Source organism: Lissotriton helveticus, chromosome 8, assembly GCF_964261635.1.
Source record: "Lissotriton helveticus chromosome 8, aLisHel1.1, whole genome shotgun sequence".
Lineage (NCBI taxonomy): Eukaryota > Metazoa > Chordata > Amphibia > Caudata > Salamandridae > Lissotriton > Lissotriton helveticus.
In genome coordinates this window covers 676,355,576-676,377,181 of record NC_136069.1, presented here as the reverse complement: position 1 = coordinate 676,377,181, position 21,606 = coordinate 676,355,576, and positions in this window count along the sequence as shown.

Below are 21,606 nucleotides of genomic sequence, written 5' to 3'. Positions count from 1 at the left end.
GGGAGACAGTGATGCTCCCAGCGAAGGTTACCGGTGATCAGGGGTGTATTTTCTCTGGGGGTCATGAGGAAGAGACAAGACTTTCCCGAATTGACCTTCAGTCCCGAGAGGTGGCCAAAATTATGAAGCAGGAGTTCGGCCCTGTGTAGGGAGTCGCGTTTATCCGCTAGGAACATCAGTAAATCGTCAGCGTACAAAGAGATATACTGGGTCTCGCTCCTCAGCATCAAACCCTCGTACGCCTGCCCTAGCCGAGCATGAGAAGCTAAGGGCTCAATGGCCAGCGCAAACAAAAGGGGGGACAGTGAGCACCCCAGGCACGTCCCACGGCCCACCTGATATGCAGCTGATATTGTGGCGCCCGTTTTCACCCTAGCCGTAGCTGCATTATAGAGCAACGTAGTCCATTGGACAAACCGGTCGCCCAATCTGAATGCTTTCAGAACTCGAAACAAGTAGGGCCACTCAACACTGTCAAATGCCTTTTCAATGTCGATTGAAAGCACAGCAGCCTCTGGGAGCCCTTCGAAATTCTCCCCCATTAGCCGAATGAGCCGGCGTATACATGTCGCCGTGGTGCGCTGGGGAATGAAACCCGCTTGATCCGGATGAATTAGCGCTCTCATGTGTGTTAGGAGTCGAGTCGCTAGAATCTTGCACAAGATTTTATAGTCGACCGTAAGCATGGATAATGGTTGATAAGCTGAGCGAGAGCTGGCATCCCCCCCATGATTCAATAACGGGATTATAAGGGCCTCCCGGGCAGTCGCAGGCAATATCCCGGTGTCCCATGCTTCCCTGTAGACAGTCCGCGATCTTGGGGCAAGTATGTCTGCGTATGCTGCATAAAACTCGATTGGTAAACCATCCTTACCAGGGGTTTTACGGCGAGCCATATGTTTTATTGCTGTACGAATCTCGCCCTCTGAGATCTCTCCTCCAAAGCTATCTGCCTGTGCTGGATCTAGGCGCGGTAGATGGGCCGCAATTAGGAAACCATCAAGGTCTCCCAGTACATCCGGCATCGCACTTCTATAAAGGTGTTCATAATAGACAAAGAATTGTCGTGTATTTCTATAGGTTCTGAATCGATCCCCCTATTCCTGACCCTATTCTGGTTAAACTTACTAGCTAGTTAACTAACAGTCAGCCCATGAGGCAAGAAAACCCCCATGATGCAGATACCATTATCTGACGCAGTCACACTACGGCACAGGAACGTGTTATCTGATTAGGTCATAACGCTTGAGATCTAATTAGACAAGCGACATTCCTCCAGCCCCTGATAAGGCATACGACGTTCTCATAACAAATCAAACCTATGACAACCTGGATAATCCGTGCGGCCATTGTTTTGATTTCACAGAGAACTTTAGTAAAGAATGTGCTAACGAGCAAGTCGTATGACATCTTTATTGACGTACCTATGTCCATCCTTACGTCAATCCCGGCACCTTTAAGGTATAAATATTGCCGACCTTACCCTATGCAAAACACACGCGTGGTGACAAGACGGAGCAGCCATACTTGCCGAAGCAGAGAGCAGAAGCAGACCCCGCAGGCAGCAGCCCCGCCTTCCTGACGCGCTGAGAGACGCGCTGCTATCTCAAGCCGAGAGACCCAGCACCGGCGCTTCCGGGTAGCCCTCGCAGGCAGCCTGGAATATCGAGAGCAGAGAAAGAGATACCATTCCTCATTCATCCTAAATTCCAGGTACAGAACTGAATAACCCCTCCTAGAGAATTCTTTAGTTATTCACTTGGCAAAAACAAACTTAACTTAAACTGTAACTTTCTATTCCCGCCCACGCATTAGACTTAGGTCAGGTACACGGGGTAGGCGTATTTAGAAACACCAGTTGAGTACGTTTAGTCAAATGTATATGTGTATGTAAATATATTTTAATCATTTTAAACATCATATGGCTCAGAAACCATATCAATGTTTTTACAGTATTATTTTGTACTATTGCTTTTAACGTATGCACTTTACTTAACTATAAGTATCGCAATAATATCGATCCATTTCTCTTGTACGAGAAAAGAGACTGATCAATAAATAACATCTTTTATTGAACACGCCCGTCTCTTCCTTTTCTCTACATTCTGATGAGACTAAGAATGCACGTACTGACTGAGTAAAATAATTGCCTTGTGCTCACACGACTCTTGAGATTGACTCTTGATTAGGGGAGAGCAAAGTTGTCATGTTCTATGGTTGTCAGAAACTAAATCCCTTCTTGTCTAATCAGGGAAGTTAATCCTTCCTTGAACATTCGAGAAAGTTTCTAGCGAACTCTGAGCTTAGCTGGCAAACCCAAAAATTAAGTCTAGTATCGACAGTAGTAGACCTAGTTAACGTCTGGCCTAGGCCTTTACTGCTGTAGGTACTATTCCAATGCGCAGAGCCTATTGGGAAAATAGGAGCTACACTACATGGCGCCCAACGCGTTTGGAAAGGGCGATAAAACTAACGTAAGACATTTAGAGTAACTCAGTCGTGCTTTCTCACTCAGACCCCTTTTTCCAAATACTCCAAAGACGTCTGGAGTGGGTGAAAGGTTATTATATCCTCCAAAACCTCGCAGGAGGAAACTCCTATGTATGGTTCTTGGTCTAGTCAACGTTGAAGAATAAAACAGTTCCAAAATATTGTGCATCTAATCTCTGTTTCCATAAAGAAACCTGATCTGCAAATAAACATAATACCATCCTGTCAGCAAAATGGACAGCGATGAAGAACGAGAGGTTACTAGATTAGCTACTGAAATAGCAGATGCTGATGCTACCATGCAAGCAGCAGACGCGGATATAATACTCATTCCGGTCGCCAAAAGGAGATCTATAACCTTAAAACTTATAGAAAATGGACTGACACCTAGAGGTGGCACAGTCATATTCGTAATCGAGGCACACGAATATCGGCAGACAGAGGTATACTATACATGGATACATTTTCCAGCAGCTTATACTATAACAAAGTACTTCCACTATTACAAAGTAGAGGAACCTCCTAATGAGTACACTCCTTTCGAGGAGGTGGAAGTACCACTCAAATTCCAAGAGCATTTGCTCTTATTTGATGGCGCCCTAAAACATAATAATCACATTACAAGGCTCGGTCCTTTAGGAAGACCAGGAGCAACGTGGCCGGTCTTAGCCGGATACACACCATATCCAGACATCGAAAGAATGCCTGCAGCAGAGCTGTTAATACAGCTAAAACAACTACTAAAAATACACAGACAATTAGTTCAGTATGTAATGCGGACTTCAACAATTCAGCCAGCGATTAAACTTCCACAGCTGACCCCTCACCAGGGGAACACAAATAAAATTACACCACAGAACATCCAATCCTGCCTAGGTAAAGTTCCAGCTAAACGGGAACAGATACCATTCTGGTTGGCACAGAAAATTACCCAAATAGAGGCGGTGTTTCCTGACACCACCCCATTAGAAAAACACAGAATTCTGACTATATGTCTCCCAATGGGAATCGCACCACACATTGAGGACTGTGACACTTGGGGTACAGTCTTTGCTTCCATCTACACAAAAACGCACGGTGTTCCATCCATTTCGGTAATACCAGATGTGCTAAAACAAATTCAAGATGAATATGGTCCAGAACCTGCTTTAACTCTTGGTATGAAATTACTAAAAGACTTCAAGCAGGTCTCGGCTATATTACTAGCCAACATAAAGGGTGAAGCAGCAAACGTGGCGATCCGCCAGAGGTTAAAAGAGACAGATATAGCAGACCAACCAGCTGAAATTGCCAGAATCATAGAAAAATCCTATGAAGAACTAGGCAGAGATAGTCTAGGTGGAATACCAGTAAAACCGCAACTGACTACAAGTCCAGAAAAAATGTTTTTTAATAATAATAATAATTCACAAAAAAAGAACTGGGATGGAAACAAACAATCCAATCCAAAAGAAAAGAAATTCCAGTCCAGAGGAAGGTCTCCTAGGCGAAGAGAGAAATCTCCAAACCCGAGACAAAGGTCACCTCAGAGTGAACCCTCTGGGAATAGATATAACCTTAGAAATAGGGATAATATTAACAAACCTGATAGATATCAAGACATTGATACACGTCCCTCTCAATCTTTTCAGAATTCCTCGCAGAAATCGGAAAGAAGAGGACGATCAGAAGAGCACGCCAAGTCCAAAGACAAGGAACCTGCTCAACTGAAAAAGAAATCACAATTTCCAAAAAAGAAGGTAGCCAGTATCAAGGTAGTTAACAATGCCGAGAATACTGAGGACACAACTGAAAAACGGAGAATGGGCTCAGACAATGCTAGACAGCGCAGCAGAGGTGAGCATAGCTCGCAAAGTCCTTATGGATCATCTGGAGACAGTGGACACGAATGAATACCTTCAAGTGGAAACTGCAGATACCAGAGTTAGCAAGCCCCACAAAATATACGAGATAACATTACGTATAGAGGGAGATAAGACTAGGAAAATAAGGGGACTATTTTGGGATAACCTATCCAAAGGCTATGACATCCTTCTAGCTGAAAAAGACTGGCCACCAGAGTTTGTCAGGGAGTGCCCTCATGGCGAAGAAGTAATTATGCCTGCCTTCTCGAATCAAATACCGATTCATAAAAAATATACACTTGCTAGAAAGTGGGCAGTGGCCTTAGCACCTGCTTTATATAAAAATCATGTAGGATGGGATGAGGATTCTCCTCCTCACAAAATCCAGTTAAAATCACAACCTACTGCACAAAGGCAGTACCCAATTAAGCAAGAAGCTAAAAAACAAGTAAATGAAATACTAGATCAGCTAGAATACCAGGGGGTGATTGAAACTTGCACCTCACAAATGAACAATCCTTTGTTTCCGGTCTCCAAACCAGACAATTCGTACCGTCTAGTTTTGGATTACCGACACCTTAACACATGTTGCAAAACTTTTGCAGTACAAAACTCACACAGTGCTGCACTAATGAATAACATAGTGCGCAAAAAATACAAAACAACCTTGGACATCTCCAACGGATTCTTTTGTCAAAACATAGCACCAGAGAGCAGATATTTAACTGCATTCTCAGTAAATGGCACTCAAAAACAATTCTGTCGGTTAGCCCAGGGGTACAAGAACAGCCCGGGGGTATTCTCAGCGAGAGTAACAGAATTACTACAACTATATGATGATGAAGCATTATCTTATGTCGATGACATTTACTTAACAGATGATGACTTGGAGACTCACTTGAAAAGAGTGAACACCATAATACTTGGTTTCGCTGCAGAGGGTTACAAATTCAACTTCAAAAAGTCCAGAATTGCCCATCTGACGGTCCTATTCTTAGGATATGAGTTATCAAGTGAAGGCAAAAGCCTGGCAGACAATTTCCTAGAGAAATGTGCCGTAATCCAAGCTCCTAAAACACTAAAAAACCTACAGTCAATTCTAGGCTTCCTAAATTTCGGAAGAACATATATTGCAAATTACGCAGAAAGGGTCAAACCCCTTTATGATCTAATTAAACCAGACTTTAAAAGATCCAGTTGGACTCAAGCACACACAGAAATTTTGAGATCCTTACAAACAGACATGCTAATTAAAACAAAATTAGAAACCCGTAATAATACACGCAACCTTGTGATCCGAGTCATCCCAGGGAGATGCGGATTCACATACCTAACCTCTAATGAGGGAGATAAGGTACCAATTGCATTTAAATCGCACTTGTACACTAAGGCTGAAATGAAATTTAGCCCAACGGAAAAAATTCTTACAGCAACACAGACAGCTATAGCAAAAGAACGAGCCCTGGCACAAGGTAAACGAATAATAATCGTGACACCAATACCAGCCTTAGAGGCGGTAACAAAGGCAAGCATTCCAAATGCGAAAGCACTCCATCCGAGATGGATACAATGGGCTAACTCTCTTGCTGCAACAGACGTGGTGTACGAATTTGATCCTTACTTAAAAACACAAGAATTTCTACAATATGAATTCGAATGTCCTCTGCCAACCGAAATTCTGCCTCTAGACCAATACGGCTGTATAATATATACAGACGGATCAGCACAACCCGCAGTAGGGGGTAAACAAGCTTACAGTGCTGCGTGCGCGATTGTTAAAGGTCGTTGGCACGAAGGGAAATTTAAACCAACCCTAACTAAGACCCAATCTCTAGGAGATTGCACAGCTCAGCGAGCTGAATTACTAGCATTCAAGATGGCGCTTGAAAATACCGATCGAGAATTCCCCACACTCATAGTGTGCGATTCGTATTATTGCCTTCAATCTTATAATGAATACTTGCAGATCTGGCTTCAAAATGGTTTCAAGGATGCGAAAGGAGGCACAATCAAGCATAAAATGCTATGGGAACAAGTAGCTCTTTTACAAAAAGAACTACCAAAGACTCACGTGATACATACACTGAGTCATCAACGTGATGGCGTTCACGTTGCAGGGAATTCATTGGCTGATGAGGCCGCGAAGGCAGCTGTGCAAACGGCTTCCGTAGCTGCCATCACCCGGTCAAAAACAAAAATAGACAGCGAAATATTACAAGCTGTCAGCGCTTCTGAAAAGGATTCGATAGAACCACTCCCTAAAGGCTTTCCATTAAAGTACTCATACATAACAGATGAAAACAATGTTCCTTTTGCTCAAATCCCTGGAGTGGGGGATAGGGCAATTCCAAACATGGAACACAGATTAGGACTAATAATAGCGGCACACGAAGGGCTTGCTTCTACCCATGCTGGCGTCTCAGCCACAGTATCATTATTAAAACAGAGATACTGGTGGCCGCAAATGAGAAGACAAACAAGGAACTATGTTCTAGCATGTGAAATATGTCAAAAAATGAAAGTATCAACTGTGAGACGTCCAGCACAGACGCCCCTTCTAATCTCGGATAAACCATTAGCCTGTGTTTATCTAGACCACTGTGGTCCCTTACAAAGGGACGGTAACTATAAATATATCTTGGTCGCAGTGGACTCATGCACGAGATTCATATGGATGTGGCCCCAGCGAACGGCTGACGCCAGAACTGTTATAAAAGATTTGCGGGTCTTTATCGGCACATACGCAATTGGCATTCTGCATTCGGACAATGGTCCTGCTTTTAGCTCTCGGGCTTATAAGGAGGCCATGGTCAGCATGGGCGTGCAATTGCGGTACTCTTGTCCATTTCACCCTGAGGGGAACGGAATTGTTGAAAGAAAAAACCGTGACATAAAGCAATCTATAACGGCAAAGGTATTAGGTTCGGGAGCTGGGTGGGTCAAACATCTAATAAGTGTCCAACGTAGTCTAAATAACTTGCCAAGAAATTCTCTGAAGGGATTCAGTCCGTACAAATTATTATTCGGAACTAGGATGTTGATCTCTGACCTTGATAGTCAGACTTCAGTGGTAACAGAAAAAAGCTTTGATGTCAAAGACCGTTTGGCTATTTTGCAGGACTTAAACAAAACAAGAAAAGACCTGAGCAACATACAGTTGAAAGAACAGCCAACAACCACTGAAGAATCACCACCTGTCCCAGCAAGACCTGTCTGGATTCCAAAAGTCGGGGATCTAGTCAGAGAGAAGATCGCGGTAAAGAAGGAATTTGGGCCTTCTTACAGAAAAGCAGTTCCTGTCTTGTCTGTCAACGGGACAAGATCAGTTGTACTACCGCCACTTGCTGGAAAAAAGGAGAACCGAGTTGTATCCATCGACCTGGTAAAACCACAACATGTGGCCGATAACCAACGGTAGGCCAAGTGGACTCCCAATAAGTAGCAGAACACCAAGGTTTGCTACCAGTACAGAGGTCCTATCAAAGAGGCTCATCACATTCGAAACGCCTACAGAAGAACAACAAGGACTATGCAACAATGCAATAGAACTAAGACCTCTGAAAACCCAAATAAAGACATTTAGCAGAGACACACCAATCTATACAGAAGTACCAAGTGAAAATGCAAGAAACAAAAATCCTGAACCAATTGGAACAATTGACAGAACTGCATCCGGTTACTTCATCAACTTCGATGATTCCTCTGACGGTTTCAGCGAACAAAAGACACAGCCATCATCAAAATCCTTTAAAGACAAAGCGAAGGAACTTTTGAAACAACTAAAAGAAACATATCTGATTTCTCCATGGATTGAATTTTGGGTGGGTTTTGGTGCATTTATCCTCATACTTTGGCTCATCATGGTATTTACCTTGGGACGCTTCATTGAGGGAAAATATGCTAAAATGGACACAGCAAGTCAGAACATCAACTTGGTCCTCAAACCACACACATCTTCACACGTCGAGAAACGAGAACTTTCTTCAGAACTTTCTTCAGCCAACTTCACAGCAATTCCAATACCTGGTGGGGTAGCCTGGGACAACACTGACTATGAAATTTATGGTCCGGTCGAGATCCTGAAATATCCACACCAAATCAAGATCTCCTTGAGTGACTTTGCAAAACCAAACTCATTTGCTGATGATTGGGACTTTGAAAGTATTAACAATATGATGTCTGACTTAGTAATGTCTGCTAAATTTACAAAACATGATTATTTGCAGGGTTCTACAAATTATGACAGCATGTACTGCTATAACCATTATGGTAACCATTTCTTGCATAAATCTGCACAACCTAGAAATTTTTAAAATTTTAATCAATGGGAACATTGTGCTACACCTCCAAAAGGGAGCTCAAGAACCGTGTATGGCAAATATTCATATTTTTCAGGTTTTAACACAAGTAATGCGGAAACATTTTATTTTAAATTGTCAAACAAGACAGGGACCAAAACCATGATAACCAACACAAAATTGATTTATTCTGACTTATTCTTTGAACAAATGAATACTTTTGGATTTAATTATTGGGACAAAAATGTTGATTTGAAAAGTGTTTGGGGTACAAAAGAATGGCAAGTACAGGGTATAGAAGCTTTGTTTAGAGCCTGCATGATCCCAGAACAAATAATATTTTTAAATGACACTGTTCAACAAACCACCTGTCTTGGCTTAGCCAAAATCAAAGATTTAAATAACCTGTCTATTCCAAAGCCAACAATGTTTAGCAATAACTCTGATACAGATGAAGAAATAGACATAAACCATATACTTAACCAAAACAGAACACATCCTGATTGGAAACAATGGTTGATCTGGCCCACAGATACAAATAACTGTCAAGATAGATTCCTGAATAAAACACAGGGTTTCAAAATGACCAGGCCAGACCCTAGATATCCCCAAAGACATCACCCAGGGATAATAACAACCTACAGTGTGGGCAAATTATGCCTTCAATGGCTACAAACTTCCACACTGCCTGAAATTAAGCAACACCTAACTTTACTTACTGATGGTGCTGACTTGCGTGATTTCATACTGGGACCACGCAAACAGCGTCATAAGCGTTTCATAGCAGCCTCTGTATATGCAGCATACAATGAGGCCTGGAAGGTTACTCAAATTGAAACAGCAGAAAGAATACGGGAAATTGACCGTATTAATTTGGAAAAATCACTTTCTGTAGTGGACAATGGGTTAATGACTCTGTCCTCCAGAATTTTTTCATTGGACAGCATTGTGTCTTCAGCAATCGATATATTATCGCAAGACTTACTGTTATTACAACATGGTCAGTCACAATTGCGTTCTATTGTACAGCTTGGCTGGATGTTACAAAATCTGCGTTCTGGCTATGTGCCTTGGCGTTTAATCAACACAACGTCACTATTCCAAATCTTTAACCTTACTGATAGACAAATCGGTATGGCGCAGAAGGGTGCTGATTATACAATCTTGAGCATTGAAAAACTAGAAAGATTACCGTTGACAATGTCAGAACGACCTGTCAGTGAATGGATAATCCACGGAATCATAAATATTCCAATCTCAACCTTCAGGTTTCAATACTGCCAAAAATATATACAGGCTGGCATGTACGAGAAATTGGGAAAGGGGTACCTTAAAACAACTTGGAACCTGCCCTATTCACATGCATGTGTCAGTAACAAAGGACAGAAAGTGTTTCTTAGTGGCAACAATTGTGCTATGTCACTAAGTGGCACGCTTCTGTGTAACGGTATTAGTTTGCACGGAGCCTGTGAAGGGAATTCATACAACCTTTCATGTCACCAGCAAGGCGCACCTGCAACTGAAATAGAACCATTCTTTCAAAGACTCTATAATGGGAGTTACATTCTTATTGTAGACCGCAGATGTTGTAGTCTTATGCCCGGGACTCCTTATCTCGTCACTACGACGGCGAAGGTCAAGTGCTGTGGACGTTCTTTGTTCCCCAGCTCCTTTCCAGACAGGGAGGCAAGGGCATGGCCCGGTCTGAAAATTACTTCTATTCGAATAGACACTTTAAGCAGAATGAAAACAGTGCTTCTTCAGACGCCTACAAGGCTCACGTCATCTAAAGAAACGTATGATCTACAAGTCGCAAGGACGACTGCAGAGATACATACATTATTATCAACCAATTCCCCCGTACATTTCGCGGAAATCCTGAGCGAAATCTTAAATATTTCTGATACCACTGGGGTCTCAAAGGTATTTAAGACAGTATTTTCGATGGCATTAACACCATTCAAAGCCATACTGGGTATTTTTCCAGATTTCGTCCATTCGATTTTTGGCGGACTTCCCCTGATCCTAGGACTAATTGCAGGAATCCTATTCCTGGTCCTTATTTTTTGTTATGGCAACCCATGTCACAGATCAAACTCTCGCGACAATGGAAGATACGATCCTAGCCATTGGATACCGGGACCGGATATCAAAAATCCTGGGACTCTCCCGGCTTAGAGACCTAAACATGACTTGGTTTCTATCATTTCGACCAATGTGGCAAAGGTGTGTTTTACCTGTACTAAGGTGTCTGCTATGCGGAGAAGAATGCGTGTTAGACACCTGTCTGACGCTACAATCGGATGCGCCGGTGGATGCAGATACACTGTTGGTTCCTACCAAGGTTCACGCACTGTGCTGCCCTCAAAGGCTGCCAATTCTGATGACGGCATTCCTGGAATCTTCACCACTGCGATTGAAGAGTAGTGAAGTTCAAGATGAAAGCAGCATCGAACAGGTACGACCTTCTGTCAGCAATGCAAATCAGAATGTCAATGGAGACAATCATGCGCACGAATGCATGGTTACCCCTATTTCCGACTTAGATGAACTTTCCCATGAAGCTGTTGACAGTTTTTTCGAAAGCCTGAATGATATGATGTTCTCTCCGGAACAGAAATAGAGACTTTTGAGTAAACTCGCACACGGTGTTCCCTGAATTCGGCCTTCAACTTTAAAAATAAAGTCACATGAACAATTACAATCCAGTTCACGGACAGCAACTTTTTTCAGCAAGCCCCTAAAATATTTTTCTATATATTTTTTCCCGGGACACTGATCTTCTGCTTAAAGTAAGAAACTATTCCTAGAGAACTAAGATTTCTATTTTTTTAGATACTTTAAAGACTTTATATAGACTTTAGCTGCCCGCTGGTATGTTCACAAAATATATTATGTGATGAAATGGTTTCGACTTTTTTTCTGTATAGCCATATTAAGAGCCATTTCATGTGTATTTCTCATATACCAACAAGCAATAATGCATAACAATGCGTGTTTACTTTTGCATTTAATTCATAGCTTAAGTGCATACAATATATATGACTGCAATTTTTCAGTATATTTGAAAATTTCGAAATGCATTTATGTATTTTGGGGTGGTAAGGTATACACTATACTCTATAGTATGTTGTACTATGTTATACTATGCATAGATTAGTAGATATGACCATAGTTAGCGTGGAGTGGGTGTCGTGTATTTCTATAGGTTCTGAATCGATCCCCCTATTCCTGACCCTATTCTGGTTAAACTTACTAGCTAGTTAACTAACAGTCAGCCCATGAGGCAAGAAAACCCCCATGATGCAGATACCGTTATCTGACGCAGTCACACTACGGCACAGGAACGTGTTATCTGATTAGGTCATAACGCTTGAGATCTAATTAGACAAGCGACATTCCTCCAGCCCCTGATAAGGCATACGACGTTCTCATAACAAATCAAACCTATGACAACCTGGATAATCCGTGCGGCCATTGTTTTGATTTCACAGAGAACTTTAGTAAAGAATGTGCTAACGAGCAAGTCGTATGACATCTTTATTGACGTACCTATGTCCATCCTTACGTCAATCCCGGCACCTTTAAGGTATAAATATTGCCGACCTTGCCCTATGCAAAACACACGCGTGGTGACAAGACGGAGCAGCCATACTTGCCGAAGCAGAGAGCAGAAGCAGACCCCGCAGGCAGCAGCCCCGCCTTCCTGACGCGCTGAGAGACGCGCTGCTATCTCAAGCCGAGAGACCCAGCACCGGCGCTTCCGGGTAGCCCTCGCAGGCAGCCTGGAATATCGAGAGCAGAGAAAGAGATACCATTCCTCATTCATCCTAAATTCCAGGTACAGAACTGAATAACCCCTCCTAGAGAATTCTTTAGTTATTCACTTGGCAAAAACAAACTTAACTTAAACTGTAACTTTCTATTCCCGCCCACGCATTAGACTTAGGTCAGGTACACGGGGTAGGCGTATTTAGAAACACCAGTTGAGTACGTTTAGTCAAATGTATATGTAAATATATTTTAATCATTTTAAACATCATATGGCTCAGAAACCATATCAATGTTTTTACAGTATTATTTTGTACTATTGCTTTTAACGTATGCACTTTACTTAACTATAAGTATCGCAATAATATCGATCCATTTCTCTTGTACGAGAAAAGAGACTGATCAATAAATAACATCTTTTATTGAACACGCCCGTCTCTTCCTTTTCTCTACATTCTGATGAGACTAAGAATGCACGTACTGACTGAGTAAAATAATTGCCTTGTGCTCACACGACTCTTGAGATTGACTCTTGATTAGGGGAGAGCAAAGTTGTCATGTTCTATGGTTGTCAGAAACTAAATCCCTTCTTGTCTAATCAGGGAAGTTAATCCTTCCTTGAACATTCGAGAAAGTTTCTAGCGAACTCTGAGCTTAGCTGGCAAACCCAAAAATTAAGTCTAGTATCGACAGTAGTAGACCTAGTTAACGTCTGGCCTAGGCCTTTACTGCTGTAGGTACTATTCCAATGCGCAGAGCCTATTGGGAAAATAGGAGCTACACTACAGAATTGGTCATTAATTTCCATCTGGGAGTACACCAAGCAGCCCTCCATAGTAGACAGGGACAAAATCGGGGTGCCACGGGTGGCAGGATTCGCCAACCAGGACAGCAGAGAGCCCACTTTATCCCGTTCTGCATGAGCCCGAATGAGGTATTCCTTGTGGTCAAAACAGCGGAGTCTCTCCATTTGCGCTGCGACTTCCTCGCGCGCTGCCCAGACCGTTGCATGAGGCCCCGAATCTGTGTGGCTGGTCCGCTCTGCCTGACATAACCGATCTTCGCTCTTCGCAAGATCCTGTAGCAGAGTTCTGCGAGCCCCCACTGTGGAGGATGTACACCCCCCCCGAATTACCGCCTTAAAGGCATCCCATTCGAGGGCCCTACTTCTTGCTGTCCCCTCATTTTCGATAAAATAACTCTCTCTACCTTCCTGCACGCCTGTTTTAAAAACTGAGTCTTCTAATGCCAGCGGGTTCAAATGCCAGGTGGGAATCGCCTGACGCTGTCTAGTCCATTGGATTGCCACCAGAGAGGGATTATGATCGGAGATCGTTCTCGCCAGGTACTCGCTATGGCGGGCCAAACCCTGAACATCTGGGGAACATAAAATACTGTTTAGCCGAACATGCAAGTCATGTGTAGTGGAATAAAAGGAATAGTCCCTCTCCGCTGGGTGGTGTGTCCGCCAAGTGTCGACCAGACCCCACGTGTCTTGCCAATCTCGTCTTCCCTTCGCTATCCTACGCACTGGCGACTGAGCTAGTGGTGGGTGTGACCTATCTAGTCCCACATCAACAACAGAGTTAAAGTCCCCCCCGAGCAGGACCTTGCCAGCTAAGACCGTCGCCAACTTGCCAGACAGGCGGACAAACAAGGCAACCTTCTCTACATTCGGGGCGTAAACACTACACAGCGTCAAGTCCCTCCCATCTAGGCGGCCCTGCACTGCCACAAACCGTCCTTCAGGATCTACTATTGTAGTTAGAGGCTGGAATGGAACACCCGCTCTCACCTGTATCAGAACCCCCGTGCAAAAGCGGAAAAGGTAGTATAAAACAATTGGCCCCGCCACCTGCGCTGCAGGGCCCGCCCCTCAGTTTGATCAAGATGCGTTTCCTGCACGAAGGCCACCTGGATCCCCCTGCGCACCAAATAGGCATGCACTTTGTGGCGCTTTACCATGGAGTTCAATCCCCTCACATTCCAAGTTAAACATTTCAGTTCAGGTAGGGTCCCCATGCAAAGGAACATACATAAATCGTCTCTTCGTCAAATCTCCGGGCGCACTGACAGTCCCAAGAAACCCCAAAACAGCCCAACAAACCCCCTTCCCACCCACCCCCAGAACAGGCACTAAACTGCAGGAACCCATCCAAAGTCAAAATCCCCAATTAAAGAAAACCTCTGGTAGCCACCAGAGTCTCACAGCAGGTGTGAGAGCTAGGGGGTCTGGCACCACAGTATCATGGACACCGAATCTCTCGTGGTCTGGTGACCCACCCTCCTACATAGGTCCACTGTTGTCCCTTAGACAGTGGCAGCCATTGTAAAGTCATTTAACGCAACCTTGCCATCATCACTTCAAATCTACAACCCCCCCAAGCCACCCTGACATCCCCCTGCTGTAGGCCCTTGAACACAAATTCTTACTGTACCATAATAAGGGGGGGTACGGGGGTTACTCGTCCAAGAGGCCATCGGCAGTTCGCGGTGTGACATGGGGCATTGTCTGGTCACCCCCGCCCGAACCCTCAGATGTTGCGTCCTCCGAGCCCATCCGAGATCCGGAGTCCACCGCCGAAGCAGATGTCACCGCCTTGGAAATAATGGAAACTGCTCTGAGGGCCTCCTTGCGTTCCACTTCCGTTTGCGACTTAGAGGGCCGCCGCGCCAGTCGTCCCCTGTTCCGTCGGCTCCGCCTAGGTTTAGGTGCAGTGGTCCGCAACTCCCCAGGCGCCATGTGAGCATCCGCCCCAGTCCTATACAACTCCAACCAGGCCCACACCTCCTCGGAAGTGTCATAGAAGGAGGATTTGCCATCCATCATTTTCCGCAGCCAGGTTGGAAACAAGAGTGAGTATCTAATACCCTCCTATCGAAGAGCTTTCTTCACTGTTAGGAAAGAGGAGCGGTGGCGTTGTACCTCAAAGGAGTAGTCAGGGTAGATGGAAACACGTGCATTGTCTACTTGATAAGGCCCCATCGCCTGAGCTCTCCGCAAGATCAAGTCTCTATCTCTGTAGTGCAGAAGGCGTGCCACAACCGGCCGGGGGGGTCGCCCAGGTGCCGGGGGACGACCGGGACCCGGTGAGCCCGCTCCAGCATGTAGAATTGAGTCAGCCCCTCAGGAGCAACCACCTCACGTAACCAAGTCTCCAGGTAGCTCACCATGTCATCCCCCTCTGTTTTTTCCGGCAAACCGACTACGCGTATGTTGTTGTGCCGGTTGCGTCCCTCCGCGTCCTCAGCCCTCTTCTCTAGCATCTGCACCCTCCTCTGAAGGTCCCCCAGGGCGGCATCCGTCGCTTTTTGAGCTGGTGCCAGCGAGTCCAGCGTAGCTTCGGCTTGCGTGAAGCGGTCTACTAACTTCCCGTGGTCAGCTCGCAGGAGCCCCAATCCCGTGGCCACCTGGGCGATGTCATGATGAAGGGTCTCCCTCGTGTCCGCAATGGCCTTCAGGATTTGTTCCATCTGGCTCTGCTGTAGTCCCGCCACAGGGTCCCCGGTCAGGCCCGGGTCCCGATCTCCGGAGAGGTCCGCCGCAGGGTCAGGGGGCATCGCGCCCGGTTTCGGGCGTGGTTTTACCATCGTACCACCATCCAAGCAGTGCACTGGGCCCTTGTCTGCAAACAAACCCCCAAGGCCGGTTCGCCAGGAGCACCCCTCTATAATGAAAAGGTATACCTATGAGCACGGAGGCGATAGGGCGCTAGAAGTCCGTCCGGGCACCAAGATGGCCCCAACCGGCCCCGCCGTCAGGCGTCCCGGGGAGCCGCCGGACCACCTCAGGTCCCAGATGACCCGCAGTGCCACCAGGAACAAAAGCCAAGACGATCCCGATGTGCCCGAGGGTGAGCCAGTTGCAATCCAGTAGCAGCGTCGCAACGCCGACACGATGGCGAGCCACAGGCAATCCTCCAACCGCGCAGGGCGGTCTGCCTTATGCAGTCGGGGTCCCAGCCCACACAACCCCAATGTCTGCCCGTGTGCAGGGCCCCAGAGAGTGCCTCCCAGTAACAATGCCCCTCGGCAGGAGAGGTGGGCCTCCGTCAGTGTCCCCGGGTCCCTCGCCGTTGATGCGTGGATCGTCAAAGGTCACCGCCAGGTTGACCAACTCCCCTCCTCGGGCCGCAGGGTCACCACACGGATGGCGAGGCGGAACATCCAATTATTACCGGCACTTTGGGTCAGTAGGGAGAATCGGAGCCACTGACCAACACAGTCAATTAGGCCTAAGCCAAGAGCTCCAGCTCACGTGGGTACGTGGCGCAGTCCCATGGAGGCATCAATTGGGGCCCCCCCAGATTGTTTCCAGGCTCCCCCACGGTGATGCCTGTTCTGGGCCCAGGGGCCGACCGGCCGATGGCAGTGTCCGCAGGTATCAGGGCCCAGCCGGTCACCTCGCAACCTCACCACAAGGGCCAAGCAGCGCCAGAATATAGCGCCTCCTCTGCTCGCCAGTGCCACTGCAGGGCACTGCCGGGATCCCCCAGCTGCCCTGAGGCTCGCCGCTCCTCCGGTTACCTCACTCCGATGTTCGCCGGTGCACCGGCCGACACTGTGAAGTGGGGCCGACCCCCACGCACTCCGGCCCGGCCAGCCAGCTACTCGAGGCCGGGGATGAGCTCTCTGAAGAAGGCCGCACAAGATGGCCGGCGCCGGACGGAAGGACTCCGGGGCAATTCAGCGCCGCTCGGCTGTAGGTCGGCCCTCGCCACTCAGGACGGCTCCCCAGGGCCCGCGCAGCCCGAGGTGATGACTGTCTGCCCTCCAGGGACAACAGGGACAAATGAAACAGGATAAAACGGAGGGTGAGCACGGAGCTTCGTGCTCACGCGTCCATTCCTGTTGGTGGCCAAGCCACGCCCCCCATGACTACATCATATATACTGATAGATCTACCAAGCCTGCCGGAAACAAGTATCAACACTCGGCGCCATGCACAATCCTCAATGGGGTGCATGCTCCATCCTGAGAAAAGTCTGGTTTCACAGGTTATGATTTCCTTGACAATCCCTGGAGTTAGGGTGGCCATAATGTCCCGCCTCCTTGGCCTTCCCCCTGTTCGGTTTGACCCAGAGGTTTTTTCACCCCTGCCAGGAATTTGATTCCCCGGCATGCCAGAATTATAGAACTTCCTCCCAACCAACTTGTTACGGCTTGTCTGCAGGAACGGATCTTTAGCTCGTTAAAGATGGATTTCAGAAGTCGTTGCCTCTGTGCCATGAATGCCGGACATACAAAAAGAAAATGGGCTAAGGTTTCTGTTTTGTAACCACATAGACGACATTGCTCCGCCTGATGGGTGCCTTTCCAGGATGGTAGTAGATCCTTCGAGATGTGCATACCCATCCGGTAATCTGTAAATGCTGTTTTTAGATACTCGCTGAAATGGGAGTGGTTTTCCTGCTATAAAAGAGTTGATAACGGTCCAGCCATGCAGACGTTTTGTAAGTATGTATTTATCTTCTTGAAAGGATTTCCTTTTTGCTGCCACGTTGGCCGATCTACTTAGGCCTGCTTTGTCCATCCCGGATTCCCATGCTGATTCCAGCTCCAACTCTTTCAAACAGGATTTCAAATACTTTCCCCAGGTGCACGGGCTTCCGGGGTCCCCCTGATTTTTAATTTCTTCCCAGTTTAGCCAATCCATTGTATCTGGGTCTGCAGATCTAAGTTTGTGACAGAGTTTCACGAAGCCGCTCTTGCTCCGGAATTTCTGATTTTGCAGTCCAAATTCGAGCCTGACTTGCGACGCTGAGGCAGATTTTGGAAGGTTAAAAACAGCTTTGTAGGTTTTGATTTGTAGATCATTTAATAGGTTGGCTTCCTTGCCACACCAAGTAACCAGACCGTAGGAGAGGGTGGGTAAAATTTGGGCCGCCATAACTTTTAACAGGTGCTTGTAATTCGGGCAGTGTGTGATTCATATTACTGTAGTGTCCAGTCCAATACCTACACCACGGGAGCCTGAATGGTTTCAGAGACTCAAAGCGGTGCACAATTAATCACATGTTGCTTTGGGAGATGGTGGCAAAGCTGAAAGATTTCTTGCCATGGACTCATGCAATTCATACATTGAGACATCAGTGTGTTGGCATTCACAATATAGGGAATTCCATGGTTGAGAAAGCCACAAAAGCAACAGATTGCAGTGCTTCAGTTGCTACAGTTGCTGCAATCACTTGTTCTAATACGAGGATAGACAGAGACATCATGGTGGCTGTCAATACTGAACGGGAAGACATTTATCTGCTGAAGGGCTTTCCACTCAAGTACTCCTACAAGTGAGATGCACAAAACATACCATTTGCTCACATTCCTGCAGTGGGGGATAGAGTAATACCAAACAGAAGGCCAGATTCACAGAGGTAACCTGAGACAAAAGTCTAACTTTACAACTTTCAGTATTCCCAAAGGGCAATTACATGTAGTAAAGTTAGACTTTTGTCTCAGTTAAACGCTTTGGTCTTAAGTTTAACTGAGACCAGTCTTGTAGTCTCAGTTAAACTTAAGACCAAAAATTAAGGTAAGCTTAGACAAAAGTCTAACTTTACTACTTGTAAATTCCCTTTGGGAATACCAAAAGTCATAAAGTTAGACTTTTGTCTCAGTTTACCTTTGTAAATCCGCCCTATGCTTTTCGCTACCTAAATATTGTGATCCCCAGGCCTGAAATTCACAATTCTCTCTTAACTTGAAATCAGGCCAGCTTAGATTCAAAAGTACTTTGTCCTCATCACCAAAATGTCTGTCAAGAAACCTACTTGATTTTTTTCTATTATAAGATGTGCATACCATTGGTTAGCAAGGAAATTAAACTATGCTTTATAAACAGATTAAAGATATATATTTTAATGCTTCAATGCTGATGATTAATGGGCAAATGTCAGTACACAGTATTAACAGTTGGAGGTCTTTATATGCAAGTCAAATCTGTCCAACAATACCAGAAAGTGTATTAAGAAAGTAAAGGCAAACTTAATCGTTAAAACTTGTGTGACTTAGACCTGTTGAAAAGGATTAAGGGCCAGATTTAGCTCGTCAATTACCGGTATTTGGGAATTGACATGTAGGGGGCATTTTATTTACAGAATCGGTATATTTACAGATTCGGTAAATTTACAGAATCGGTAAAATACTGAATCGTTAAATTTACCGATTCTGTAAATCAATATGTAGGTGGCACTGTAATCAGTGCCACAGGCCCTTACCGAATCGTAATTTACCATGGAATACTATTCCATGGTAAATAACGAATTCCAGTGTACATGCACATCTGCGCATGTACACCTGTGCCATGTGGCACACAGACATGCCCTAAGGGCATGTATGTGTGTCACATGGCACACAAGCCCGAAACAGGGGTGCAACAGGGTGTCAAAGTGACACCCTGTCCCCCTTGTAAAATCGGTAATTTTACTGATTCGGTAATTACCAAATCGGCATTTGCTATTGAATCCTATGGGCTTCAAGGCCCATAGGAATCAATGGCAAATACCGATTCGGTAATTACCGAATTATTTACCCACATAGCAATTACCGAAGTGTAAATACCGAATCGGTAAAATTCGGTATTTACCATTCGGTACATTGCTATTACCCACATCTGGGCCCCAGTCCAAAGGAAATGTTGTAATTTCAGATATTCAAAATGAACGAAGGGAAAAACACTATACAGAAGGAAATTACTACACTGCAACATATTATATTTATTAGGGCACTCCTATATTCAACCCTTGGTGCTAGCAATATTAAAATAATCCATTTTAAATGCACTCAAAATTAAATTAATGTGTACTCCCACCCAAACACCCATAGATGTATAAAATATTAACTAGATGAGTGAAACTGTTGCTGTATAAGCAGGTTCCCTTCTTTAGAGAGAATACGTGGGAAATAATTCCATATAAATTGGAAAGCAATAAAAAAGACCCTACCTGAGTAATTCAGAAACTCTTGCCATATTACAATTGGGCATTGAATTTGCATTCAGTGACAGTACAGGACCACTGTAGGTGTAATTTTGAACAGTTAATCTATTCAGGATAACCCCATGAAACATTTCCTAATAAGGGGTACAATTCACAAAGGGCCCAATATGCAAAGGTAAACTGATATAAAAGTCTAACTTTATGACTTCCGGTATTCACAAAGGGCATTTACGAGTAGTAAAGTTAGACTTTTGTGTCAGTTAAACCTAAGTTTTAGTCTTAAGTTTAACTGAGACCAAAACAGAGACAAAAGACTAACGTTACCACTTGGAAATGCCCTTTGTGAATACCAAAAGTCATAAAGCTAGACTTTGGCCTCAGTTTACCTTTGTGAATTGGGCCCATTGATTGCAAACTGTGGTTAATACTACCTGCACATGAAGGTCTGGCTTCTGCACACACGGGGTGGGGCTACAATTTCCTAACTACAACAGCGCTATTGGTGGCCCGGTCTCTACAAACAGACCAAGGACTTTGTCATTAAATGCGAAACTGCCAGCAGATGATGGGCTCTAATGTAGCGTGTCCACCACAGACAGCTCTACTGAGTTTAAACAAGCCATTGACTTTTGTCAATTTGGATCCCTTCGATCCCTACAATAAGATGGGGCCTAGAAGTATATCTTGGTGGCAGTGGATTCCTGCTCTTAAATACTATGGGTATGGCCTCAGCGGTCGGCTGACGCCTGAACTGTTATAAAGGATCTGCAAGTCTTTATTGGGAGATATGCAATTGGCACATTACACTCTGACAAGTGTCTGGCATTTAGCTATCAGACTTAGAAAAAAGCCATGGGAAGTTTGGGTTTGAGCTTGCGCTATTCCTTACCCTATTATCCAGAGGGTAATTTGGTAGTGGATAGGAAAAAACGTGACTTAGAGTAATCTTTAACAGCGAGGGTACTAAGCTTGTGTCACAGGTCTATCTATCACCTAAATGAGGTCCAGAGGGCTTTAAATACCATGCCAAGAGAATTCCTGGGTGGTCTAACTCCCTATGAGATCCTTTTTGAGGTTAAGATGTGAGTCCCAGACTAGAATATCTCATCACAGTTGGTTTCAGAAACACCATTTGACATCAATGAACGTTTAAATGTTTTACAGGAGTTGATCGATTTCCGGATCTAACAAAGCAACGTCCAATAAAATGCACCACCACTAGATAAGAGAAGCATCTTATAGAGTGCCTGTGCCTGTCCTGGCAGT